General features: G+C 42.0%; 1 protein-coding gene across 1 annotated transcript in view; it reads right to left on the reverse strand.

Annotated features, from left to right (window-relative positions):
- xpr1a (xenotropic and polytropic retrovirus receptor 1a) overlaps window positions 1–22948 on the reverse strand; it is a 65807-nt gene that overhangs the window by 35249 nt on the left and 7610 nt on the right. The window lies entirely within an intron of this gene.

Genomic DNA, 22948 nt, shown 5'->3' on the forward strand with positions numbered 1-22948 from the left:
GGGCTTTTTAGCTACTCAACAGGTATTTCTGATTGTGCAACATGTTGTGTATATCTGAGCCTGTCTGAAGTTTCAAGCGCATACGTGTACAGCTCTGAGGCTCTTCCAGTAACCATACATGATAAATGGGACTGTGTAGGAAACACCAAAGTGACACAGAGTTTTGCCAAAATGACACAAGCTCCTCATGTGTGAATCTTGTATCGTTCAGCTCTTGTATCACAGCCAGGAAACTTTAAAAGATCCAACCCAACAGCCTGAATGGTGCTTCAGTCAAACAGACTTCAGGCAATAAGCACTTGTAACTTTATCTGAGGGCAAGTTCAGTGTGAATTATATTAGTCTCCTTACCAGACGTTTCCTACATAACACTTCCCCCAGCTGTCTTTCTAGTCTGCCTGTGAACCATCCGGCAAAGGAGCCCAAACTGCTGCACTCTTTCCTCAGTATCAACAGTAGCAGTGACAGTGCAAAGGTCCTGTGTGGGCTGGCAGGCTAAAGAGGAGTGATTACAGCTGAGTGGACTTTGGCCTCAGGGCTAGCAGGAGATGGATTGAGGCCAAAACACAGAGCAAGTGATAAACAAGGCATCTGCTGAGAGAAGGACGATAGCAGTGCTGAGAAAGAGAAAACACAGCTGGAGATTCAAGTCAATTTATCAACTTTGCAAATGAAGAGATGAAGGTTATTTCTCGCTTAAATGACCTCTGACATTCTATAATTAACTAATACATTATTACCTGCAAGAATTAACAGCTACACAAAGCCATTTCTTGTGTGTTCACCAGTAAAAGAACCCCTTTTATGTGCAATCACAGCAAATCACCACAGCGTTTTGTTTTTGAAGTGACACTTCACAAGTCTGTCTCCACCCAACCCTCATCTTATTTTTCCTCCGTCCAGCTCATGAAGGAGGAGGGTTCAACTCCTCCTTTGCAATTCCTAATGAGGCCCTGTGTGTAATGCATGTGTGTTTTTGTGTGCGGGACATATGTGTGTGTACATCACTGAATGCACTGGCCTGGTAATGACTGCCTCATTGCATTACCATGGATACAGATGGATGTCAATGTAGAGAATTCTATTACGCCCTGTTTGTCCCTCTGGAAAATCCTTAACAAGGAAATCCTTACACTGATTTCACACCTAATTACACAAATGACCAGAAGATAAAAAAAAGAGCACAATGTGTCTTTCAGAAACTTGTGAATATTTGGCCTTGGAACTAACTAATAAGTTGATTATTGTCAGAATTATAGATTACTTCATAAAATTGTTAAAAATCAACAGATGAAAACCTGGAGATAGACATTGCTTAATAAATGAAATGATGAAAACATTAATCAGCGATTGACTGACTAATCACTTCAGCACAAGTAAAAGAAATGTTTTTGTTTCCTTAACATTTTAATGCTGATTTTATTCTGTCTCAACTTGTGCATTCCTCACCTTGTATTCACCAAGTTTCAGGACAATGTGTGGTGGGTGACACACCTTGAGCTCCTGCAGTGTCCTGTCCATAGTGACCTTTATCAACTGGCACCTCTGCGGCTGGTATGGTGGTTATTAGTATTCTAATGTCATTCTAATGCCAGTTAGGAGGACACCAGGGGTACAATTGATTTTACTCTGCTACAGAGCATGTCATGGTGTGTGTGTGTGTGTGTGTGTGTGTGCGTGTATCTCCCATTTACAAGCAACAACCAAGCCTGCTAATGTGAACACGATGGACCAGTCACACAGTGAATGACAACAACAGATGAAGTGAAAGGTCAAATTACGACTCATGCAATGCAATACTCATATTTGTGCTACTACGCACGAGCACACACACATACACACACACACACACACACACACAAACAAACAGAGATATACACACATGTACCTTCCATTCCTCCTCCAGCAGAGCTGGAGATGAAAGAGCCTGTGGCTGTGGTTGAAGCACGGGTGGATGATGGGTGAGTGAGAGGGGGTGTAGAGAGTGTGGGCGACTGACAGACAGACAACAAAAGACCAGCACTGCCCCAAAGTTCAAAAGAGCCCTTTCAACCGAGCATCTATGTGCATTCAAACAAATAAACAAACACGGGCCCACTGAATCATCCCATATTTTCACAGGTCGTTTGCAGTTTAGTTGTGCATTAGAGCTCCGCAGTAAAATTTAAATGTGTGTATGCTTATGAATGGCTGCATGCATTTATTCCTTGGTACTGGGTAATCAGGGGCCACTCCAGAGTCAAACTGGATGGCAACATGCCTAACAGTGCTTTTCCACTTGAGGACAATGTAGACATTTTCTCAACAAGGCACATGTGAGAATGAAAATTACCTTCAGACCAGTATGCCAGAGAGGCGCTGAGTCCAAAGAAATAAATGTCCAGACTCCAACATTAAAAGCAGTGACTCTCTTTAAAAGCACCACTGTCAACGGAGTAGCAGAGCTCTGCAGGTGGGCTCGGCTTTGTGGTCTTTGTAGCTGCAGCATCACTCCCTGTGGAGAACAATCATGTCTAATGAACCCGGTCCCACTCCTTTTCATCTACACTTCAACATCTGTTTCTGCAAGTACACAAACATACACACACAGAGAGTCTTTGATAACTAAATATAGACAAAAGCATTGGGGCACCTGACCATTACACCAACAGGGACTTTAATGACATTACATTCAAAATACATTGAAAGCTTCCACTTTTCTGCAAGTGTTTCTGTGGGAATTCTTCATGCAGTAGAGCATTTGTGAGGTCAGGCACTGATGTTGGACCAAAAGGCCTGGCTCACAATCTCCATTCCAGTTCATCCCAAAAATGTTCAATGGGGTTGAGGTCAGAGCTCTGTGTGGACCAGTCAAGTTCTTCCACACCAAATTCATCCAACCATGTCTGCTTTGTGCACTGGGGCACAGTCATGCTGGAGTAGAAAAAGGCCTTCACCAAACTGTTGCCACAATGTTGGAAGCATGTTAAAATGTCTTAGTATGCTGAAGCATTAAGATTTCCCTTCACTGGAAGCAAGGGGCCGAGCCAAACCTTGAAAAACAGCCCAATACCACACCTCAGTTCAAAAAGAGGTGTGTCTGAATACTTTTGTCTATATAGTGCATTTCATTATTCACAATATGAATGCAGATAATTCTGGTTTTGATTCAGTAAGCTGTGAAGCTACAGAGACAACAGGGAGAAGAGTGGCAACACACTGACAGGACAGTATGGAATTCGTAGCTCTCCAGGGATACACTTTGAGTCGTGCAAAAAGCAGTAGAGCCTTTGCCAAAGCCAAACACTGCTGCAGCACTGCTGGTGTAACTGTGGCAGCCCCAGAGAGTCTGTCACTTAGGGACAGGGTTGTTACTGAAAGCGAAGAGAACAAGAGTTCTCCCAAAATGCACACATGCAAATGCACAGATAACCGCAACCATAGCACTGCTAATAGGATTGAGGAAAGTTCCGTTACAAACAAATGACAGAGGGTGAGTGAGAAAACAATAGAGACATCAATAAATTAAACAAATTTGTTGCTCTAAAAAGGGTTAGACACCTAAGTAAGTACACCTAAAGTCAAAAGAGTCAACAGAAGAACACATGTCACACATCCTTAATCTGCTAAAGTAACCACAAATACAAACTGCTTAGTAGTGACATAGATTAGTTTTGTGGTCTGTGACATCCTCATTAAATTCGTCTTTGGACAAAAAAAAGTATACAATGATGGACATTATTAATATTCAGAAGTAGGAATTTGTACCTTTACTATTATCAGTTTACTAAAATTTGGTCTGTGATTTATTGTATTGCATTTTAACCATGAAATGGGTCTGTAGCTAATGTAATATGACCTCTCTGCAAAAAAGACTCCCTATGAAATACCTGGTGAATTACATTTACCTTCCACAGTTTTATCTCCGTGTCCACATTCCTTCCATGAAACACATGCACTAGTGTCCTCAGAAATCCCACAAAAGGACAACAACAATCCTGCAAGGCAATGTGTTGTATTTTCTAGATATTAAGATTAAGTGTGAGTTTACACCTAACAGCGATGACAGAAAATGATGACAATGCATTCAAGTCTGAATCATGAATTCTTAATTCAGTGCTCACCACAGAGACTAATCAAGTTTTTATAGGAGTAGTTAAGGAGTCATTTTGGCCACAGCTGGTCTCGGTGTCTACATATATATATATATATATATATACCTTTGGACACTGTAGATAATCAATCCATCTATCTACTTCAGATAGAAGTTTGCATGTTTTCCCAGGTTCTTTCTCTAAAAAAAAAATAAAGAAAAATAAAATTGTTTATGAAAGAGAAGAAAGATGAACAAAGGTTCAGCAGTGTGCAGCAATGCAACAATGCAGGCTGGGTCGTTAGGTGCTGAAGTCATGAGCCGAATGCATTGCCTCAAGAGCTTTTCAGCTAGCTATGTTTAATCTGCAAAAACACTTTGGTTGGACAGAATTTACATAATTGTAGCACTTATCGCACCATCACTGAGAAAGTGAGAGGTACCCCTCCCACTGAGAGAGCAGTTGTCAAGGCAACTGAGGCACAGGTTCAACGGGAGCATGCCACTGGCCTTGAGAGATAATCATGGAGGGAGGAGCTGAGGTAACACCAGGAGCTGACAGGAAGTCATTTAGTCATGTCTGTAAAGAGTACGTTGCAGTCCAGGTAGGTGAGGTCAGTTCATGCAATTTCACAGAGAGAAATCCACACAGATCCTCGTCCAAGCTTCTGCTGCACTGAACTGCAGATGTCCGACTCACAGCCGGTGATAAAGCAGGTTGAGGGACTTCGTAATGGTTCCGTTTAACTACAGTCCAGTTGTGGAGAACCATCTATAGGTCTGTTTATGCTCAGCTGGCCACTCAACTGACCTCTGAGCACATTAAGTTTAATGAGTTAATCTACTTTGTGTGCCCACAGATGAATGACAGCAGAGCTCTGGCTAAAATCTCTCTCTCACTCTGTCCGTTTCCTGCTCTCAAATGTTTGCCTCTCTTTGGTCTCTCTCTTTATGTCTGTATCTCACTTTCACATTGCCTCACTGCCTCTACACTTTCTTTCTACATAATAGATATGGCTGCAAAAGTTAAAGGTTATCTTATGTTTCTCAAAGTGAAAGGGTAAAACGTTTATTTTTGTGTGAGATTAAAACCATGCCTGAAATACAAACTCAGCAACAGAGCACGCTCACGGGTAGGCAGCAATCTGTGGCCAAGCACCCAGAAAGAAGGAAAAAAGCCACCTCTGACTAACCGTCTATGCCTGTAACACACAAACAAACCGAAAGTGTCTTGGAGAATGTGCAGTGCTGGTGTCCTCTGTCTGTCCACCAACAGAAACAAATTAGCAGGAGGTCTGCTGGCTTCACAGTCTGGAGTGTGGCCAGAGCATGCAGTACTGAAGAAGGATCCCACATAGTGCAGTCAGTGGCCACAGGCCCAACAAGAGCACTGTGTCTACCTCACTGTGTTTGGTCTCAACAAATTAAAGAAACAAAATGATAATGAATTGCACATTTGAGATTATGGTGAGTTGGACACTGATGCATGAACCTAAGTGTCACACAGTAACAAAAACATTAGGAATCAGACTCTTAGACCCGTGAATATCCATACCAAATGCCACAACAATCTGACAAGATGTCTTGCTCAGTATTAAAGTGATGACTGACAAACAGGTTGTTAAATGTCATCAAAAAAAAAAGATGTTTGAATTAATATCACAAGAATTTGAGAAGCTTGTTCACTTGCTTGTGTATTTGCCTGTACTGCACTGAAAAACTGTACTGTACTGTATTTTTGGCTCATGGCTACAATCATGAATGCATATAAAGGGGAAAAAAGAACGACGAGACAAAGAGGTTCAGCGAACGATAAAGCAGATGAAGAGATTCTCAGCAGAATAAACAGATTGACAAATTCCTCTGCAGAGCACTTATGCTGTCCGTCACTTTGCCAAGGCCACTAACACAGTGAGGGATGACTGTATCCAGGCAACCGGGCGGCTAGCATCAGCAGCCTGTATCTAACCACCATCAACCAATCACAAGCATCAACTCCCACCTTAGCCAATCATGACTGATGTCAAGCAGCTGCTGTTCAGCGGGGAGCTATTATCACGGCCAACCAGCTCAGCGAATGTCCGACTGTCTGGTTACCATCTGTGGATCCGAGGGGTTGAAACCCACCTGATGGCCTTCAAGCACACTACATCTACCTGAGCTAAAGGGAGAATTTACAGCCAGTGTATGTATATTATACTGCTGTCATGAATACCAGCTCAGGTTTAGTCATTCAAATAACTAATCTACATGTCACAGAAATTCAACTATTGATCTGCTTTCTGTTTTGTTTATTTGGATCTCCATTAGTCCCTCCATAAAGGACAAAAATGCTTCTCCTGAACTGCAGTTATATCTGCAGTTTAACCTTCAAGAGGTTATTGTTGAACCCTCAAACTTAATTTTCTTATGTGTCCAGAGGACTATTGGTGCTTTTCTTAGCCAGATCGCCATTTCTCCCCAAAACTGTGACAAATGCCATGTAAACCAGCCTATCCCTGCAGTAAAAACATGCTCTCTGAGCTGTGAAGCGTAAAATGGCAGAACATATTCAATTTTTGAAAACATACATTGAACTGAATCTCTACCTCTGTCTAGTGGGACTCAGCAGTGTGCATCGTAAGCTTTCTGGGATCTGACAGATGGAAATGCAGTTCTATTACAGCATATTATTACACAGTAAACTTGGTCTGGTTGGACACAGTGTGTGTTTGTGTGTGTGTGTGTATCCGTATACACCTGCCAACAGAGCAAGGACTGAAGTAGGTTGTATATGTGGTGTACCTGGTATCATACCAATTCCACTCCTCTCCTCTCCTCTCACACACATACACACACACACACACAGACACACACACACTCACTTTGACAGACATAAGTTTGGGCAAGGCAATCTGTTAGCCTAACTGTTGCTGACGGTTCCTGTGATGTTTGCTTCACTCTTTGTGTTTGATCCTCCAGGTACAGAGGAAGCGAAGTCTACAGGGACATCTCATCCGCTCATTCGCATTCTCTCCTCCTCTGATCTGCTGCAGAGCTGCATAACAATACAAACATAACCAATACACAGAGCGCCGTGCACTTTCTCTGTCACTGTATGTAAGAAGCTGCCATCTTTCTCTAGATTTGTTTGAAAGGACTACTGATACAGGCTTTCAACTCGGCAAGTTAAATGTTGACCTAATGATGGCGCTTGATGATACGTTAGGGGATCATCAAAGCTGTTACAATTCATTCTCGGGGGAACATGACAATCCATGCATTAGTTGAGTTAAGATATTTCACTTTAAACCTCAAATTTTGTACATTGTGATATGGACCCATCTGTGCGTGGATCCGTTGTATCTCTCTGCACAGAGAGAGAGCACAGAGGTCCGAGATGTGTTCACTATAGCCAAAGTCTATTTATTTCATTTTCTGAATTGTCTTTCTCATTTTAGACCTTTTAACAGGTTTGAGTTCATCTTCAGACAGCAATACTGAGCTAAGCGTTTCAAGGAGCAAAAAAATAACACAGCCAACAACTGGAAAAAACAAAAAAACAGCTGGCTCATCAGAGAACCAGGAAGAGTCTTTGGTGAAATAAATAAATAAATAAAAGAAAACAAAGTGTGAGCTTGTGACACTGAAAGTTTCTTGTCAGGAGATCCATCAGAGATATGAGCCTGAACTCAGGATTAAAAAACGAAAGAGTGAAACCCCTCAGCAGCAACTGGAGACAGAAAATGGAATGCATCCAGAGGTTAATTGCTTTTTCAATGGAAAAGAAATCTATCATGTGCTTAAAATCTTCCAACAAGAAGACTGTGAGAAGGAGGAGTCTTTCCACAGGGGAGTTGGATGACCTGAAACTCAAACTCATCCGGATGTCAACAAATGTTGAGGAAGGCATCAGTCTGGCCCTCCACAACTCACGGACGAGCTGAAGGATGAGGTCTGCGAGCATGAGGGGCACTTTACAGGCACCTGAACACCTGGAAGATGCCGACATTTCTGAGGAAAAGGCTCCAGAGGAAAAGACGACACCTTCTCCCTGAACAAGGACCGGCCATTTCTTTGGTTTGAGGAAAAAGGAGAAGTGGGAGAAAGACCCCTCATCCAACTAAGACCTCAACAAGTTAAAAAAACATGTAAACATAATGGTTCGGACTATACAGTTGTATTTTGTTGTAATTGTATAGCTGAGCTGTTAAGCAGTAAAAAAAATGGTGGTGCCTTGGTAATAAATAATTACATTATTAGAAATAGTCTTGGAAAAAGAAGATGGAAAAAAGAAAGGTGTTACGAGAATGTAAATTTTCCATCTCTGGACCATTTTATATCATTTTCTGTCTCTCTGCAGTCTAGGTGCACTGCACTGTAAAAGGCCAGCACATATTATAGCATCACTGTGAGCTCAGAGCCATTAGGACTGAGCTGGAAACATCAACTGTGTTAAAAAGAGTAAACGTCGGCATATGTAACTGTAACTGAACCGTACATTTAGGAACCACAGGGAGGCGAGTGTCTTGTGTGTCCACTCGTATGTGTGTGGCTGTGGACACGTGGGCCTCTAAGGTTTATAGATAGAAGCGGCTCGAGTCATAAAAACAAGATAAGTGTTGTGTCAATAGTCCAAGCTGGGGCCATTAATCTAAGCAGAATAAGAGGCCAGGCTCCACTACTGTAACCACGGCAGACGCAGCAAGGCCGCACTGTAGAGGTGGAGGAAATTCAGTGTCCATTAACCCAGAGCGTGGCCATGCCATTAACAGAGGAGGTCAGAGACGTAACGTTATAGCCAGCGCACTGACAGCACGGACGTTGCCGCAGCTCGATATACATCATTACCCATGAGATTGAGCATGTCACCTGAGACACGTCATCATATAGCACGGAAAGATCTGTGCAATGTTGTTATTTTGCACGCTATTTATATACAGTACACTGTAGCTCCTCTTCTCAAATTCAGATGCAACAGTGGGCATTTTAAATGTCAGGAGTAATGATGGTAATGGTAGTAGCACACACAGAGTCAAAACTAATATTGATCACCCTCAGAACGTTGTTGACTTTCATTATTGTAGGTAGATGTGAGGATGGAAATTTGAATTAATTAGTAGCTCACAAAATGTGCTTTTAACAATGTGCAACTTAATTTGGGTGCAATTAATGAGATGCTCTTTCATTCTCAAGAAAACCCCTAAGCAACTGCAGGTAAATAACGAAAACAACATGCTATTATTCATGCTTGTTTAGGTGTGTATGCCTTAGTCAGCTTGCTGTGGATAAACCAAGGTGTGTGTGTGTGCGTGCGTGTGTGTGAAGGTGTCCCTCCAGGCTGCCGTGGTATTCTCACATCAGCAGCTGCAGCCTCTCGATAAGACTTAGACTCAACGGCTTCACTTTGAGGACAAAATTAACTGAAAACGTAAGGAGAAATACATTTAGAAGAACACACTGACACAGTCACTCACTTTCTCACACACACACACATTTCTGTAGCATGGCAGATATTCAGAAGCTAGTAGATTAGCAGACATGAAACAAGGCATTTTTCCTCAGAGAGAGAGAGAATTTTGCACACTGTCTGGAAACTCCACAGTCAGTCAGAGCTGGCACTGCAGCCAGGAATGTCTTGAATATAACTCACAAACAGCAAAGCCTAATATATGTGAGTGTAATAACTTTTTATAACATGTTTATTTTATTTGGTTGGACACAGTGAGAAGAGTAGAAGAAGGATGAACAAGAGAAGGACAAAGGATGAAGTGAAGGTGGAACAGAGGCAGAGATGATGATGGCAGAGAAGGTAGCATGACACGGAAAAAGAAAGCCAATTTAAGAGAAAGTAAAGACATCTGAATCTTTCAAGAGTGTAAAAAAGGAGAAATCAGAGGTAGAATAATAGCAAGGATGAAACATGGAATCAAAATATGATAAAGAAAGAAAGTGAGGATTAAAAAGCAGTATAACTAAAAATATCACTGGACTTTCACGTGTCTTGGAAGCAGTGCAGACGCAAACTCCACATACATTCCTATGAATAAACACGCATGCACTTGATATGTTGACATGTTGTCATTAGCTGTTCGCTAATGCTTTACAGACATGGCAAGACTGTCTTCAGGCAGCACAACATTGTAACTTCATACTGAGCCTGACCCAAGTAATGACTTAAGACGTTTTACTTTGGCATTACTGTCAATAAGCACTTAATTTAGTATAACAACTGAGCTACCAGCATAAATTGAAGCTAAATTGCATGTTGTTGTATGTAAAGTTAATTCAGGTTGGTGTTCAATGCAATTTTGCAACTCGACTTCCCCACTTGTTTCCGTTTTCACATTGTAATACTGTAACTCTAACTTATGAATGAGACGCTGTACTGCCCCTTTGTCATCCAGGCAGGGAGGAAGGAATCCAGTACTTAAATTATTAAATTAGGGGCAATTTCCTGACGCAATTAGATTAGGAGCTTACTGACCTTGTGGTGCTTGAGAGTCATGTCATTAACATGATTTACATGAGGAAGAAATGCTAATTTTTTCTAGTCTTTTATCTTTATTATTATTATTTTTTTTTACAAAGCACTTCATGAAAACAGTGGGTGTTCAAAAACAAACATGAATATTACAGAGGATTCATGAGCAATTCATTATGTTTCAGTCACAAATCATAAGCCCTGAAAAAGCAGTGGGCTATGTTTTAGTGGTTTAATATCAATCTTAAGTAGTACTGGTGGGGCTTTGATTGCAGCTTGCTTTCAAACTATTGAGGTTTAATAAGCATCAGGTGAATGTCGATCAGTCCTCCCATAAACAACTGGATGCAATTATTCAGTTGTCCACAGGACAATTTTGCAAAAAATTTTTTTTTATGTCCCTCCCATTTCCAGAACTGACTGGTGAAGATGAAATTTCAATTGTTTTTGACAAATGGTTGAATGCAATACGTCAGTGACAAGTATAGGCATACGTATGTACGCTTGTTTTGTAAGGAGTTTGTTTGAGAAGCATATGGTGTATGTGGTTTGTTTGTGAGCATGCTGCGCAGATTATGCTTGTGTGACATACAAACTGAAGAGCGTGCGTTGTGAGTGGTATTTGTGTTGTGTGTGTTTGAGAGAGAGACAGAAAGTCTGTGTGTCACTCAGCAGCATGGGGTAGATACCGACTGGGTTTAAAGAGCAACATGTAGAGGAGAGGCAGCCACTGTCTGTCAACCACCAGTGAGCACTGGGGCTCTGAATTCCCATTCATGCCCTTCATCTGGCTTCAGTGCAAACAGACCACCGAATCACAGCCAGAGATTTGTGTGTGTGTGTGTGTGTGTCTGTGCCAGTGGATGAACTATACAGACTGAGACTCCTAAAGCCCTGCAGCAAACAGCATCTGGCTGGTATTTTTCAGAGCAGACAAATCGACCACCGAAGAGCCGACCTGCGGCTTGTTAACCAGAGTTGTACACACAAACACAAACACATGCACACACACTGTAAACATCTCTTGTGTCACTAAGGAAGTTTATCCAAAGCAAAAACGGGGAAAAAACTCATACCAAGACTGTAAAGCACAACAGAAAGGTACTTCCCTTTTTTAAGTATTTTTTAACTACAACGGTGCTTTGCAAAATGGATTTTTGTTTAACCCACAGAAAACACGAGGCCTCTAAAAAAAAGGAAAAAAAAAGAAAAACACCAAAGGTTAAATGAAATGACTGATGAAAGGTGCTAAATGGAGACAGGCAAAGAGGATGTTGTTACCTATGACCAGACCAAGGCAGGCACACATTAAACACACAGTTACACATTCACAGGAGCCTGATCAGGACAACCAGTCTGAGCTGCTGGCCACTGAGCAGCTCCACTGGATCCTTTTGGGCTGAGGGCCTTGCTCAAGGGCACCTCGGCGATGGTAATGAGATTCATCCTGCCTAATGCCAAATCTTAGGACTAAACCAACAACCATCTGGTCATAAGCTCTTTAGCCTTTCATAATGAAATTGTTCAAGGCTACTGTATATAATATATGGTGTTATTCCACTATATACAGGTCCTCAAGCTAAGAAAACACATTCCCACTGTGGTTATTAAGTATAAGGAATAATAGTTATTCCTTTACCCTGTTTCTGTGTTTGTTCTCAGAAGAAATCAGCTCACTTCCATGAGACAGTTCTTAAAATTCAAACTAACACCCCAGCCCTTAGTTCTACGTGTTCTACAGTTATTGTGTTTGGATCCTGAATGTCACAGGAACAAAACAAGACTTAAGTGATTCTGGTCTCTTTCTTTGGTGCCATGGTAACTGTGATGGGGAGAGTTCAGCTCAGCTTTGAGTGTCCACCGAGAGGCCCAGAAAATAAGGTTGAAAAACTACAGTGAAACTTTAAACTTTAAAACACTGCGCCACACCCAGCGTTTTTTGGTTTTGCTTTGGGTGTTTTTCTCTTTCAGATACATTAGCAAGCATCCTAACACAGGGTTTAACACAACTGACATGATTTTTCAACCCAACCCCCTGGATATATTAAAAATAACTGTTTCTGAGAATAACAGCACAACAATTTATATCATCATATGTATGATTTGTTCTCATAAAAACCCCAAATTTACAACAACAAATTTACAATAATCCTCTTACAAATGGCTGCTGCTCATGCCTGGGGAACAATAAGCTGTTCTCTGCTCAATTGAGCTGCATACTAATAGGGTGATTATGAGTCCTAATTATCAGATGGCACTTGTCAAGAAGAAGCCGTGCAGTGTGCCCCGAGGACCAAACAGAGAAAAACTGTTATTTCTGCAGAAACACCACTGAGGAGTGTGTCTACTTTATAATACAGCTGATTAGAAGTCAAGCGGACACTTCGTCAGATGACGGCCATGACGGGAAGTCAGAGAACACGCCTGACCAGACAGGCAGTATAAATGTAATGAACATTCAGGACAAGGCCCTAACAACAAGCCAACGCTACAAACACCGAAGTTACTATCAACGCACATCGTGAATACGCTGATCGCATGTTTAGGAGCATAAATATGCATATTTCCTGAGGTCAGAAATGTTAGCGGAGATGGTTGAGAGGAATTGTTAAGAATGACAAACGCCAACAGTCCTGATGTGATGACTTTAAATTAAAAAGGTTATAGAGAGTTTGAGACAATGAACGAGTGTGAGAGTGCAGTTGTCTTTCAGTGTCTAAATCCCCCGCTTGTTTATGACATATCATACTATGGACATTTAACTGATCACCAGGTAGTTGGCAGTTAATTCTTTTTTGTGCTCATGCTATTTTGTCTCCTGTTTAACAAATTATCTGTTTTGGGCTGCTGGTGAGAGGCAGGACAGTTTTTGAGGACTCAGGAGCATCAGGAGGGAGATTCGCCATACTTCCAATCTCACACACTGTTAATAATTCAGCATTTAATATAAAAACAGACAGGCTGTCCGGGAGGAAACAATAGCAGTGAATTATTGATATCTCTCTCTCTCCTCTCATCTCTGAATTAGAAGAAGGTGATATAGTGTAAATAAGAGGAAAATTATATCTGGGCCAATATTCTTCTGTCCCCGAAGATCAACCCCCTCACATCAAATGTATTAAACTTAAATTACGACTGGTCATTGTTGCCATCTTTGCAAAGTACTTAAAATGTGCTATGAATCCAAAATTCTTGCATAAGAATATGAAAGAGGTTCGGTCAGGCTCTCATATATTTTCTGGGTCAAGTTCTCTTTTTTTCACACACATTTTATATAAGTGATAGTAGCGATTGAAAAGCGAGGCTCCCTAAGGCTTTCACTTCCTTTCCTCCAATTACCAGCAATGTCACCTCTCTTTTCTCTTTCATGCTTCCCCACTCATCTACTCCCATTCTCAGTTCTCAGTGCCCCTCTGTCTGCCTGTCCACTTGTTTGTCTTTCTCTGAGTATGTCTCTCATTTTGCCTTTGGGCAAAGGAGACGACAGAAAACACAAATATGTGCCTCCTCTGTAACCCATCGTAGATATGCGCGTGCACACACACACACAGGGACACTGGCATCAATCCACAGGCCAGACTCAATTTAAAGTGAAACTCTCTGCTGTTAGAGAAATGTTTCCATCAGATATCAGCTCTGAAACTGATCCCTGTGCTGCCAGGTGTAGTGCTGAGGCCTGTGAATGTGTTGACAATCAGCTGAGGGTCAATACAGCAACACAAAGATGGGGAGACAGCCAGATATGAGCTTCATGTGATTGGTACATTTTCACCGCGTTTTTGTTCCTCCGAGCCAATCTGAGACGGGTTCTGGCCGTTTCTCCAGAGAGGCGATGCAGCAAACTGGTATGATGAAGGACAGTGTGTCTTCTGCAGCGCCCTGATCGCCTACCAGACATGTACAGTACAAACCTTGCCACATACAAGCCACCATGCATCATCAAAAACTGCACACGCTGCTGTAACCAATATTATTTGACATATAGCACAAATACCAGCTTGGCTATTTGAGCACAGAGAATTAATTTAGATAACAGAATATAAAAGGTTAGATGCGTGTCTTTGTGCGTAATCTCTTCAAGCTTTTGTGGAGGAGGCTTTATCATTTACCCAAAACATTTACAGTTAATCTGAGTACTTACAGCAGAGTATGGATGTGTAATGATTCCATTGGTTGTACTCTAATTGAAGAGCCAAAAAAAAGAAAAAAACCCACCCAGAAATAAATCAACATATGGCCCTGCTGTCATCACCTATAGCTCACAATCACAGCCACACCCCCTGTACCACCCAACTCCTTATGTTCCTGTGTGTGCCTGTTTGTGAGTGTGTGTCTACAGTCAGTTTTATCCAAGTGCAGCAGAGAGCTGCAGTGTGAGAAGATAAAAACATCAAAACACACGGAGTAGAGACAAGGTCACATGTCTTTACTATTCTCTCTTTCCATCCATCATCAACTCCCTACATGCATTGCTATTCTCTCTTATTCAGAGTGTTGATCCTCAATCTTTGAACACAGGACAGATGCCATATGAGTGTGCGTGGCATGCAAAAACTATTTAAATTAATCAAAACAGCCTCCATGCTAGATGCATTCCATGCGGTCAGCTATGACTGACTGTTACAGTCAACAGAGCCTGGCCAATTTGCTGGCAGAAAGCCCAAGCTGTTGATTAGGCTCCTCATCACCGATTAAGAACAATAACTTGCTCATAACAGAGGTTAGATTATGGTTTGGAAGCCAAGCTAATGCTAAACAAATAGACCAAACCCCAGAGATCTCTGCAGCTTATTTCTAATCAGCAGAGACGGATCTCATTATATTCACATGCCTCCCATGCTTCAGATGGCTGAAATCACTGCTGGCGTTCTATGTATATGATCTCCAGTTGTGTGCTGGCAAACAGCCAGATCATATGGTCTATGCTTTCTGTTTATTCAACCTTTACAAGACTGCATTCTCACTAGAGTACATGCTTGGTGTCTGAGAAGACTATTTAGTGTTTATCTCAAGAATTAGTGTTAAGCTTCTGGCCATTTTTGAAGATGTAGCGATCGCAGGCTATTCCGGTCATCCACATTCGAGTGGCAGCATGTTCATAAGGCTTGGAGATCAGGGGGATCTTTGCCAAGGCTGGAACAGATGTGCACACATATGTAAATGGTCATGCATGAATCGGCAGAGAAGCACAGTAAGGACTACAGGATTCATAGCCCTTTAAGAGGTGAGAGGACTCCAGGATGACCCCGATTTCTTGGATCATCACTCACCTCTCATTCAACCTTCTCCTGCTTTCATCCCCTCCCAGAAACACACAAACACATCATCATTCCATCCCTCTTTTCTCTGCAGCTCACATCCTTGCACCCCATTTTGCCAGCACAACATTTGCACAGGAGGAAATCTTATCCTCCCAGACTCCTGTAAAATGGCCAAAATCTAAAAATACCATCCCTGCTGGAGCCACATCCTCATCTGAACTCCTCACCCCTTTCCCCACACCACAACAGTTGCTGTCCAGACTCCTCCTCCTCCAAACTGCCCCATACCTTTCCCTCTCTCTTTCTCCTCCTCCTCCTCTTTCCTCTACTGCATTCAGGCGAAGTCTAATTCAGCGATGAATAATGGATGGAAAGATGGATAGAAGACTTTCATCTATCAAGGTTCTCTTTCTCTGTGTGTCTTTCTCTTGCGGGATGGCTGTAGTGCTAATGCAGGGCAGCATGCATTGGAGATGAGCCCAGGGACCTCCCACTCAGCCTGTCTGTCTGTCTGCTGCCTGAAGGATCTCGCTATCTGCTTCTATCTTTCTGTTCCAGACTGGTCATTGACAATCCCATTCAGACCATTTCTGATTGTTTTTAAAACCTCCGTCCTCATCTGGATTCTTTTATAATCATAACATCTAATGTTAAACCTAAGAGTGCTGGCCATCTCTTCATTCCTGTCTTCATCCAATTACCTATCACCTTTTTGTTGCTCATTACCCCAGTTCGATTCGTCCCTGACCTTTAGATAGTGATCCTAGGTTTGTATTGACCCTGACCCCTCCTGCTTCCCTCCTCTCTAATACCCTTAGAAGTCTCATCAAAGGATCAGTCTCGCAATCCACTGCCACGTCCCTCGATTAATGCTCTGTAAGAAGAACGCTGGTTTAAATCCACTCTGGAAGCTGAACCTGCTCAAGTGAAGGGAAACCCATTCTGTATGTTTGATTATCGATGTAACTGCTCAAGCTCAAGAACTGTCCTGTTTGAATAGAAATTAGATGTATGATTTTGAAAAGCTCTTGATGTCATGGCCTCTATTGTGAATTGATAATCTCCTCTAAATGATGAACCTCAGGCTCCCAGAAACAAACACAGAAAGACAGTTTCCTATACATTTCACAGACAATAAATACAGTTTTGTTTAAAATCAGAAACAACAAAATTTGTCTTCTGTGGGCATATTTCCTATTCACTCACAACTTTTGTATTTCACTGTTTATGATTTAGTTTGACTTGGATTTTGTCTTTATCTACTTATAGGTGGCATCAATATTAAAGACAAAAAAGAACCAACCCCCCCACATAAACCCAACAATTAGCACTTGGAAGTGAGCAAGCGCAGCATCTTGTCAAAGGGCCCATCAATAATGCAGGCTGGTGGGAGACCCTGGCTGCCACACTGTCCTGCTGAACCCTCCTGCCTGTCTACCTGTCTCCCTGACTGTCTGTCTGCCTGTCCATCTGTCTCCTTTGCATCCATGCCTCTCTCACCTTCTGAGTGCCTGCCTGACCTCCTGCCATCCTGCCAGCATCTGCCTATCTTCCTAAATGCACACAGAGCTGTACATGTTTCTCGACCTGGTTGCCTAAGTGTCTGTTATGTACGTATCCTTGAGCTGCTGTGGCTGGAGAGAGTGATTGTAGACAAAGGTATCTTCATTTATTTATCTACAGTAGAGATGCATCCAAGGTTGTCCATAATTAATACAGTATTGTAGTGTGGGAACAGTCATTATCATTGTTCGCTTGGATACTAGATGAGCAATAAAATAAAATAAAAAGCAAATAAATCACAAGGACAGATTCATTGGCATGGACCAAAGGAAAAATGCATTTATACAGTTTCATTTATATTTTTTGCACGACTGCCTGAACAAAAACTTTGGGTATCAACATGCCAAAGCAGGAAAATTGCAGAAATCAGTACTACTCCACACAGGGGGATGAGGACAGACTCCGAGGGGAACCAACAACAGTAATAACAGCTGCTGTTCCATCATATACGCCACCAGAATAATAATCAGCACTGTATAACACAGGCTTGCAGTCTTCAACTAACCCCTCATCACGTTTGTCAGAGCAGCAGACAAAATGGCAGGCAAGCCAGCGGCCTGGACAACAATATAAAAATAGCAGAGTAAATGCTGGTTGAAAGGTGTAGTTGAGGAGATCAGAGTTCGTGATTCATGTTGCTGCTTTTTTAAGCAGATTAGGCACGATGGCTCATGCATAAACACAAAAATATTTATTACAAAGTGGTAAAAGTGGTGCTGGCAGAGCTCAAAAAGGTCCAACACTGAGTAGGTTTATTGTTGTTCTGTTAATGGTCTTGTAATCAAAGCCACAGAGAGACAAATGAGAGGGAGACAATATGGTCCGGAGGAAGCATGGCAACAAAAGCCTCACAGGCCACAGAGCCGAGACCAGGCGACTGTGTTGGTGCAGGTGTCTGAAGGGAAGATGAACATCTGGCTTTGTAGTTGTCTTGTTCTGACTCATTGAAACATTAATATTGTACATCCATATGTCCACGTGGAGAGGAATTCTTTATATTCATAATTTTTTTTGTGTGTCCATCACATAAGAGTAAAGTTTGAGTGGTGGTTGTATATTTCACAAACACAGTCTGGCCTGTTACTAGCTATAGGCCCCAAGCCAGACGCACCAGGGTGTGTTTAAGCACATCAACTATCTGTATAAAGGAAGTCTACAAGCCCAGCAACTCCATAGCCAGTGACAAACCTGCATATGTGCGTTTGCAAACAAACATGCACACACACTAATGTCCAAATACCATTATCTCAGCAGTGTCATGCTCAGTAAAATACAGGTAACTTTCAACACATTCGCTGGATCATGAGATTGTCAGTCTCTGTGATGGGGGGGTAAATGAGACATGGCTGTAATGATGACAACTAAAAAATGGTCACACATCTTACAAGGTTCATCCTTATCTCTTTACAGAGACAGGTTAGGATTACTTAAATGGCTGCCTTATTTTAACACAAAAAGTACTGATGAGCTTTGATAAAAATAAGTGAAAACCTATTGGTAATCACATTTATTTTTTGATGGAAACGGTAGAGCAATTCACCAACACACCAAGAAAAACTGCAAGCATCCTGTTTTCACACCACTGCTTTTCTGATTTTATAACATTATTGATTTGACTGCATAAAACATGAAAAGCCCTAAAGGGATAAGACAAGTGACAGCCAAGCCGCAAGACAGCGGTGGACGTTTACTTAAGAAAGACAGAAAAGTAACATAACACGAGAAATCGTCCATTCATATTCTTTTTTTTCACTCTGATTCATTCATCTTTGACATCCTGACCTTGTGATTCAGAGGAAAATCCATTCTCTAGTCCCCTGAGCTGTGAGTCAATAACGCAGCACCCCATTCCTCCTCGGACAGTGATGTGTGTGTGTGTGTGTGTGTGTGTTCATGGCACAGCACAGGAACCCCACCCTTTACTCCCAGTGAGAATCCAGCAGTGCCATCACTGCCATCTTCCCACAGCTCCCCCTTCCTCCCTCCTAGCACAGATAGCATCACAGCAACAGACTGGCCATTTACAGAGAAGAATGAAGGACACAGTGAATGAATAAACGAATGAATGACTGAGACAGCAAATGAATGACTTGCAGTGTGAAACCTTTTCCCTGCAGGATTAAAAAAATGTTCCATAATATCAGTATAGACACATATGGCATATGCAGCATAGAGACACACACACGAGTCTGCACATATTTCTGTTAAAGCTGTGTGTTAGCCGGGGCTATTGTTCTCAGATCTCTGTAATAATCAACAGACTAACTGAATTAGATTGAGGCATAACTCATTCTAATGGTTGGAGGAGGAGGAACCAGAGAACCAACCAGCTGTTCTCTCCTGTCGTCTTCCATTGGCTCTCAGCAGTACAGGGACAGGCATGTTTTAATTACAATTACACAAGGACCAGCAGAGGGACGGACGGGACGCGAACAAAGGATCTTAACAACGGGTGAAGGGTCATATGCAGCAGCAGATCCATCGTAATGTGCACGTGTCTCTGCATGTCTGTCCAACAAGCTCTTCTAATTACTGTTAATCCATTCTGATGAAACCAAAAGACTAATTTGACTAAAATGGCGCTGAAAGAAGTGAATTTTCTTTGGCATATTCCCACAGAGGCTCTCATGGAAAGATCAAACCATGAACATTACCAATATTTTTATAATGTAGTTGGCCATGTGTAGTGACAGTCTCATAATCTGACAACAACACACATGCAGATTCTCTGACAGAGGCTTTGAAGTGCTGTCTGTTCAGCTCTATCAGGTACAACAGGGCATCGAGTGAGAGGGCAGAGTGTGTGAGTGAGCAGTTACAACTCAGTTAACTGTCTCCCTAAGGCAAAGGAAACATCCTCTGAATACCAAAAATGTTGCTTTTTGATGATGAATGGGAGCGGAGACAGAGCAACGAGAGGGAGGGAGAGGTGGGGCACACGCTTAAATCAAATCCTCATAATTAGTCTTCCACTACCAGGGTTTAAAACTGGGCTTAAATTATACTGTTTCAATATCACAATGTATGCTATGGTGTTCTTTTCACAGGCCAGTCTGTTTCAATTGATGAAAATTAGAATTTAAAACACTTAATTACATTTTGGTTCCTGGTGTTTTGAGCTGAAACAATTAATTCATTAATCAGTTAGATGATTGACAGAAAACTAATCTGACCTATTCTGTTGATCAATTAGTCCTGCAAAGATGCAAAACAATCCGTTACTCCAGCTTCTCCATTGTGGGGACTTGTTGATTTTCATCTGTCTTACGTGATAGGAAAATGAGAATCTGTTTGTTAACTGTTGGCTGGTCAGCAACATGCAGCCATCACCTTTAGCAGCACAGACTTTAGCAAACTGCGATTTGATTCAATTAACTGAGAAAATAACAGGTCGATTAATTGATAATGATAATAAATATTGGTTGCAGCTCTGTTGGTTTCCCATGCATGTTCTTTCTTGTACAATTTGCATATGACACATTCAAAAAAAGGAATAAAAACAGGTGAACAAGTATCAAATATGGATTTTCAAAAAGACAGTATCTGCTATCTGACCTCTAATGAGATGATGTAATTCAACAGAGAGGCTGTGGCTCAAGAGATGAGTGGGTTGTCCATTAATCTCGCAGCACTGGTGGTTTGATCCCTCATGTCCAAATGTCAAAGTGTCTTTGACCAAGACAGCAAACCCAAAATTGCTCCTGATGCTCCTTCAGCAGTCACGTGTAAGTGTTTGTAAGTGTTTGTGTGAATGGAAGAATGAGAGACAATTGGGAAGCGCTTTGTCCACTCGGCTGAAAAAGTCGATTTTTCCAATATCTTTCTGCCCCAGTTTAAATTCAATTTGATTTGACACGTTGGGTGTAGTGGGTGTGAGGAGAAAGTGCTGGAGTAAGCTTGAACTCCTGCTAATCTTGTTTCTCTTATGAAAAGTCAACAAAATCTCAGCCACATGAGAGAGTAATAGACAGGGCTCTGTAACGCTGTTTGTCTGCTTCCACCTCTGTTTTCATCACAGTCTCTCTCTCTCGTTCCCACAAAGACACCAAATGAGACAGGCAACTGTCTGATACATTTAAAGATACCTCCTCTCCTACACAACAAATGCCACTGCTGGTGCTCTTCTATTTGCACTTGGCTGCTTCAGTGTTTTGGTAACGTTCTGTACCGGGTTAAAAAGAAAGGCTGTGAAAAGGCTACAAATCAATTTGATTGAGTGAGGAATGTCGAAACATCACAACAATTCCAGAGCAGTGACACAGTGTGATTTTCTACTGATTGATTGAGCTCGTCCCTTTTCACAAGACACCCTCACCTATCTAGCGACAGACTGACGAAGACAGAGCAGTGACCCATGAGTACAGCTCAGGCCTGCGACAGGAAATGATTTATCATCCACGTTGAGCTTGAGTAGCATGGCTAACAGCCTGGGGAGACAGCGCTCAGTGCAGAGACACAGCTCCAGTGAACAACATGTGCTCTATAGTGGTATTAAATGTACTATTTAGGAACAAGCAACACCAAAAGAAACACACCATAAACATAAATCTAAGGAACATCAATCACATTTCACGGAATATTTTACATAACGAATCCTGAGGGTCTAACGCCTTTCACGCCTACTTCAGTCAAAAATAAAGTCGAGAAACGTCTGAAGCTGATCTGTCTGCCTGAAGCCGACTCAGACAGAGCTTATATCAGACAGAGCTCCCATCCACACATTCAGCGGCTGTGTGTTACATCTTTTTCACTCTTGGACACAATAGCATAACAGTCCCATCCACATCACGTCCGCTCAGCTGGAACGGAGCTCAGGGAGTCACAGCTCAGTTAGGGGCATGTTGCACAACACTGAACAAATCTATCACCACACAGACACACACGCACACATTTGGGCTTGAGCGCAGATGCTCATTACAAACACGCAACCATTTCTTAATAGTCCATCACAGACACTCCAGACACACTTCCCTGGTCACAGGGACAGAGCTGCACATCGCTACATTATAAAGTAAGCCTCAAGCCTGCAGCAAAATAAAGTTGTTTACCTTCTTAAATGGGTTTCTAAAATAAAATCAGATGCTTTACATTCTTTCCCTTATCATGCACCGCTTGCAGTCTAATGCCAAAGAATAATCATAGCCAGTGGCCTTCCTTATCTTTGTTGTGTTGAGCAGCAACACTCAGCAGTGCTGACTACAAGCCTCTTGTTGTAACCCTCTATGAGGTTATCTCATCAAGACAGCTTGAAGAACTTTTTCTTCTCGTCAAACTTTCAGCTTTATTTTACACAGCATTTTTTGCCTTATATGTGCCATTCATTACCGTGTGCGGGGTAAAAAGTTCAGCCAGTAAGGTGGAAGGTGATGTTTTGATAATTGGCCCTGGTCTGGTTGAGTCACAGCCGACAGAGTCAGTGGCAGCATGTTAGCAATGATTTCCACCTATTTTTAGCAGATGAAGGGCTGTTATTCTGGGGATGCCCAAACAGGCCCAAAGGGGGGCACTGGGTACAGAAGAGTGTGTGTGTGTGTGTGTGTGTGTGTGTGTGTGTGCGCAAGTCCGTCTGTCTTCATGTCGGGGTTCGTT

The sequence above is a fragment of the Scatophagus argus genome, chromosome 6, assembly GCF_020382885.2.
Source record: "Scatophagus argus isolate fScaArg1 chromosome 6, fScaArg1.pri, whole genome shotgun sequence".
Lineage (NCBI taxonomy): Eukaryota > Metazoa > Chordata > Actinopteri > Scatophagidae > Scatophagus > Scatophagus argus.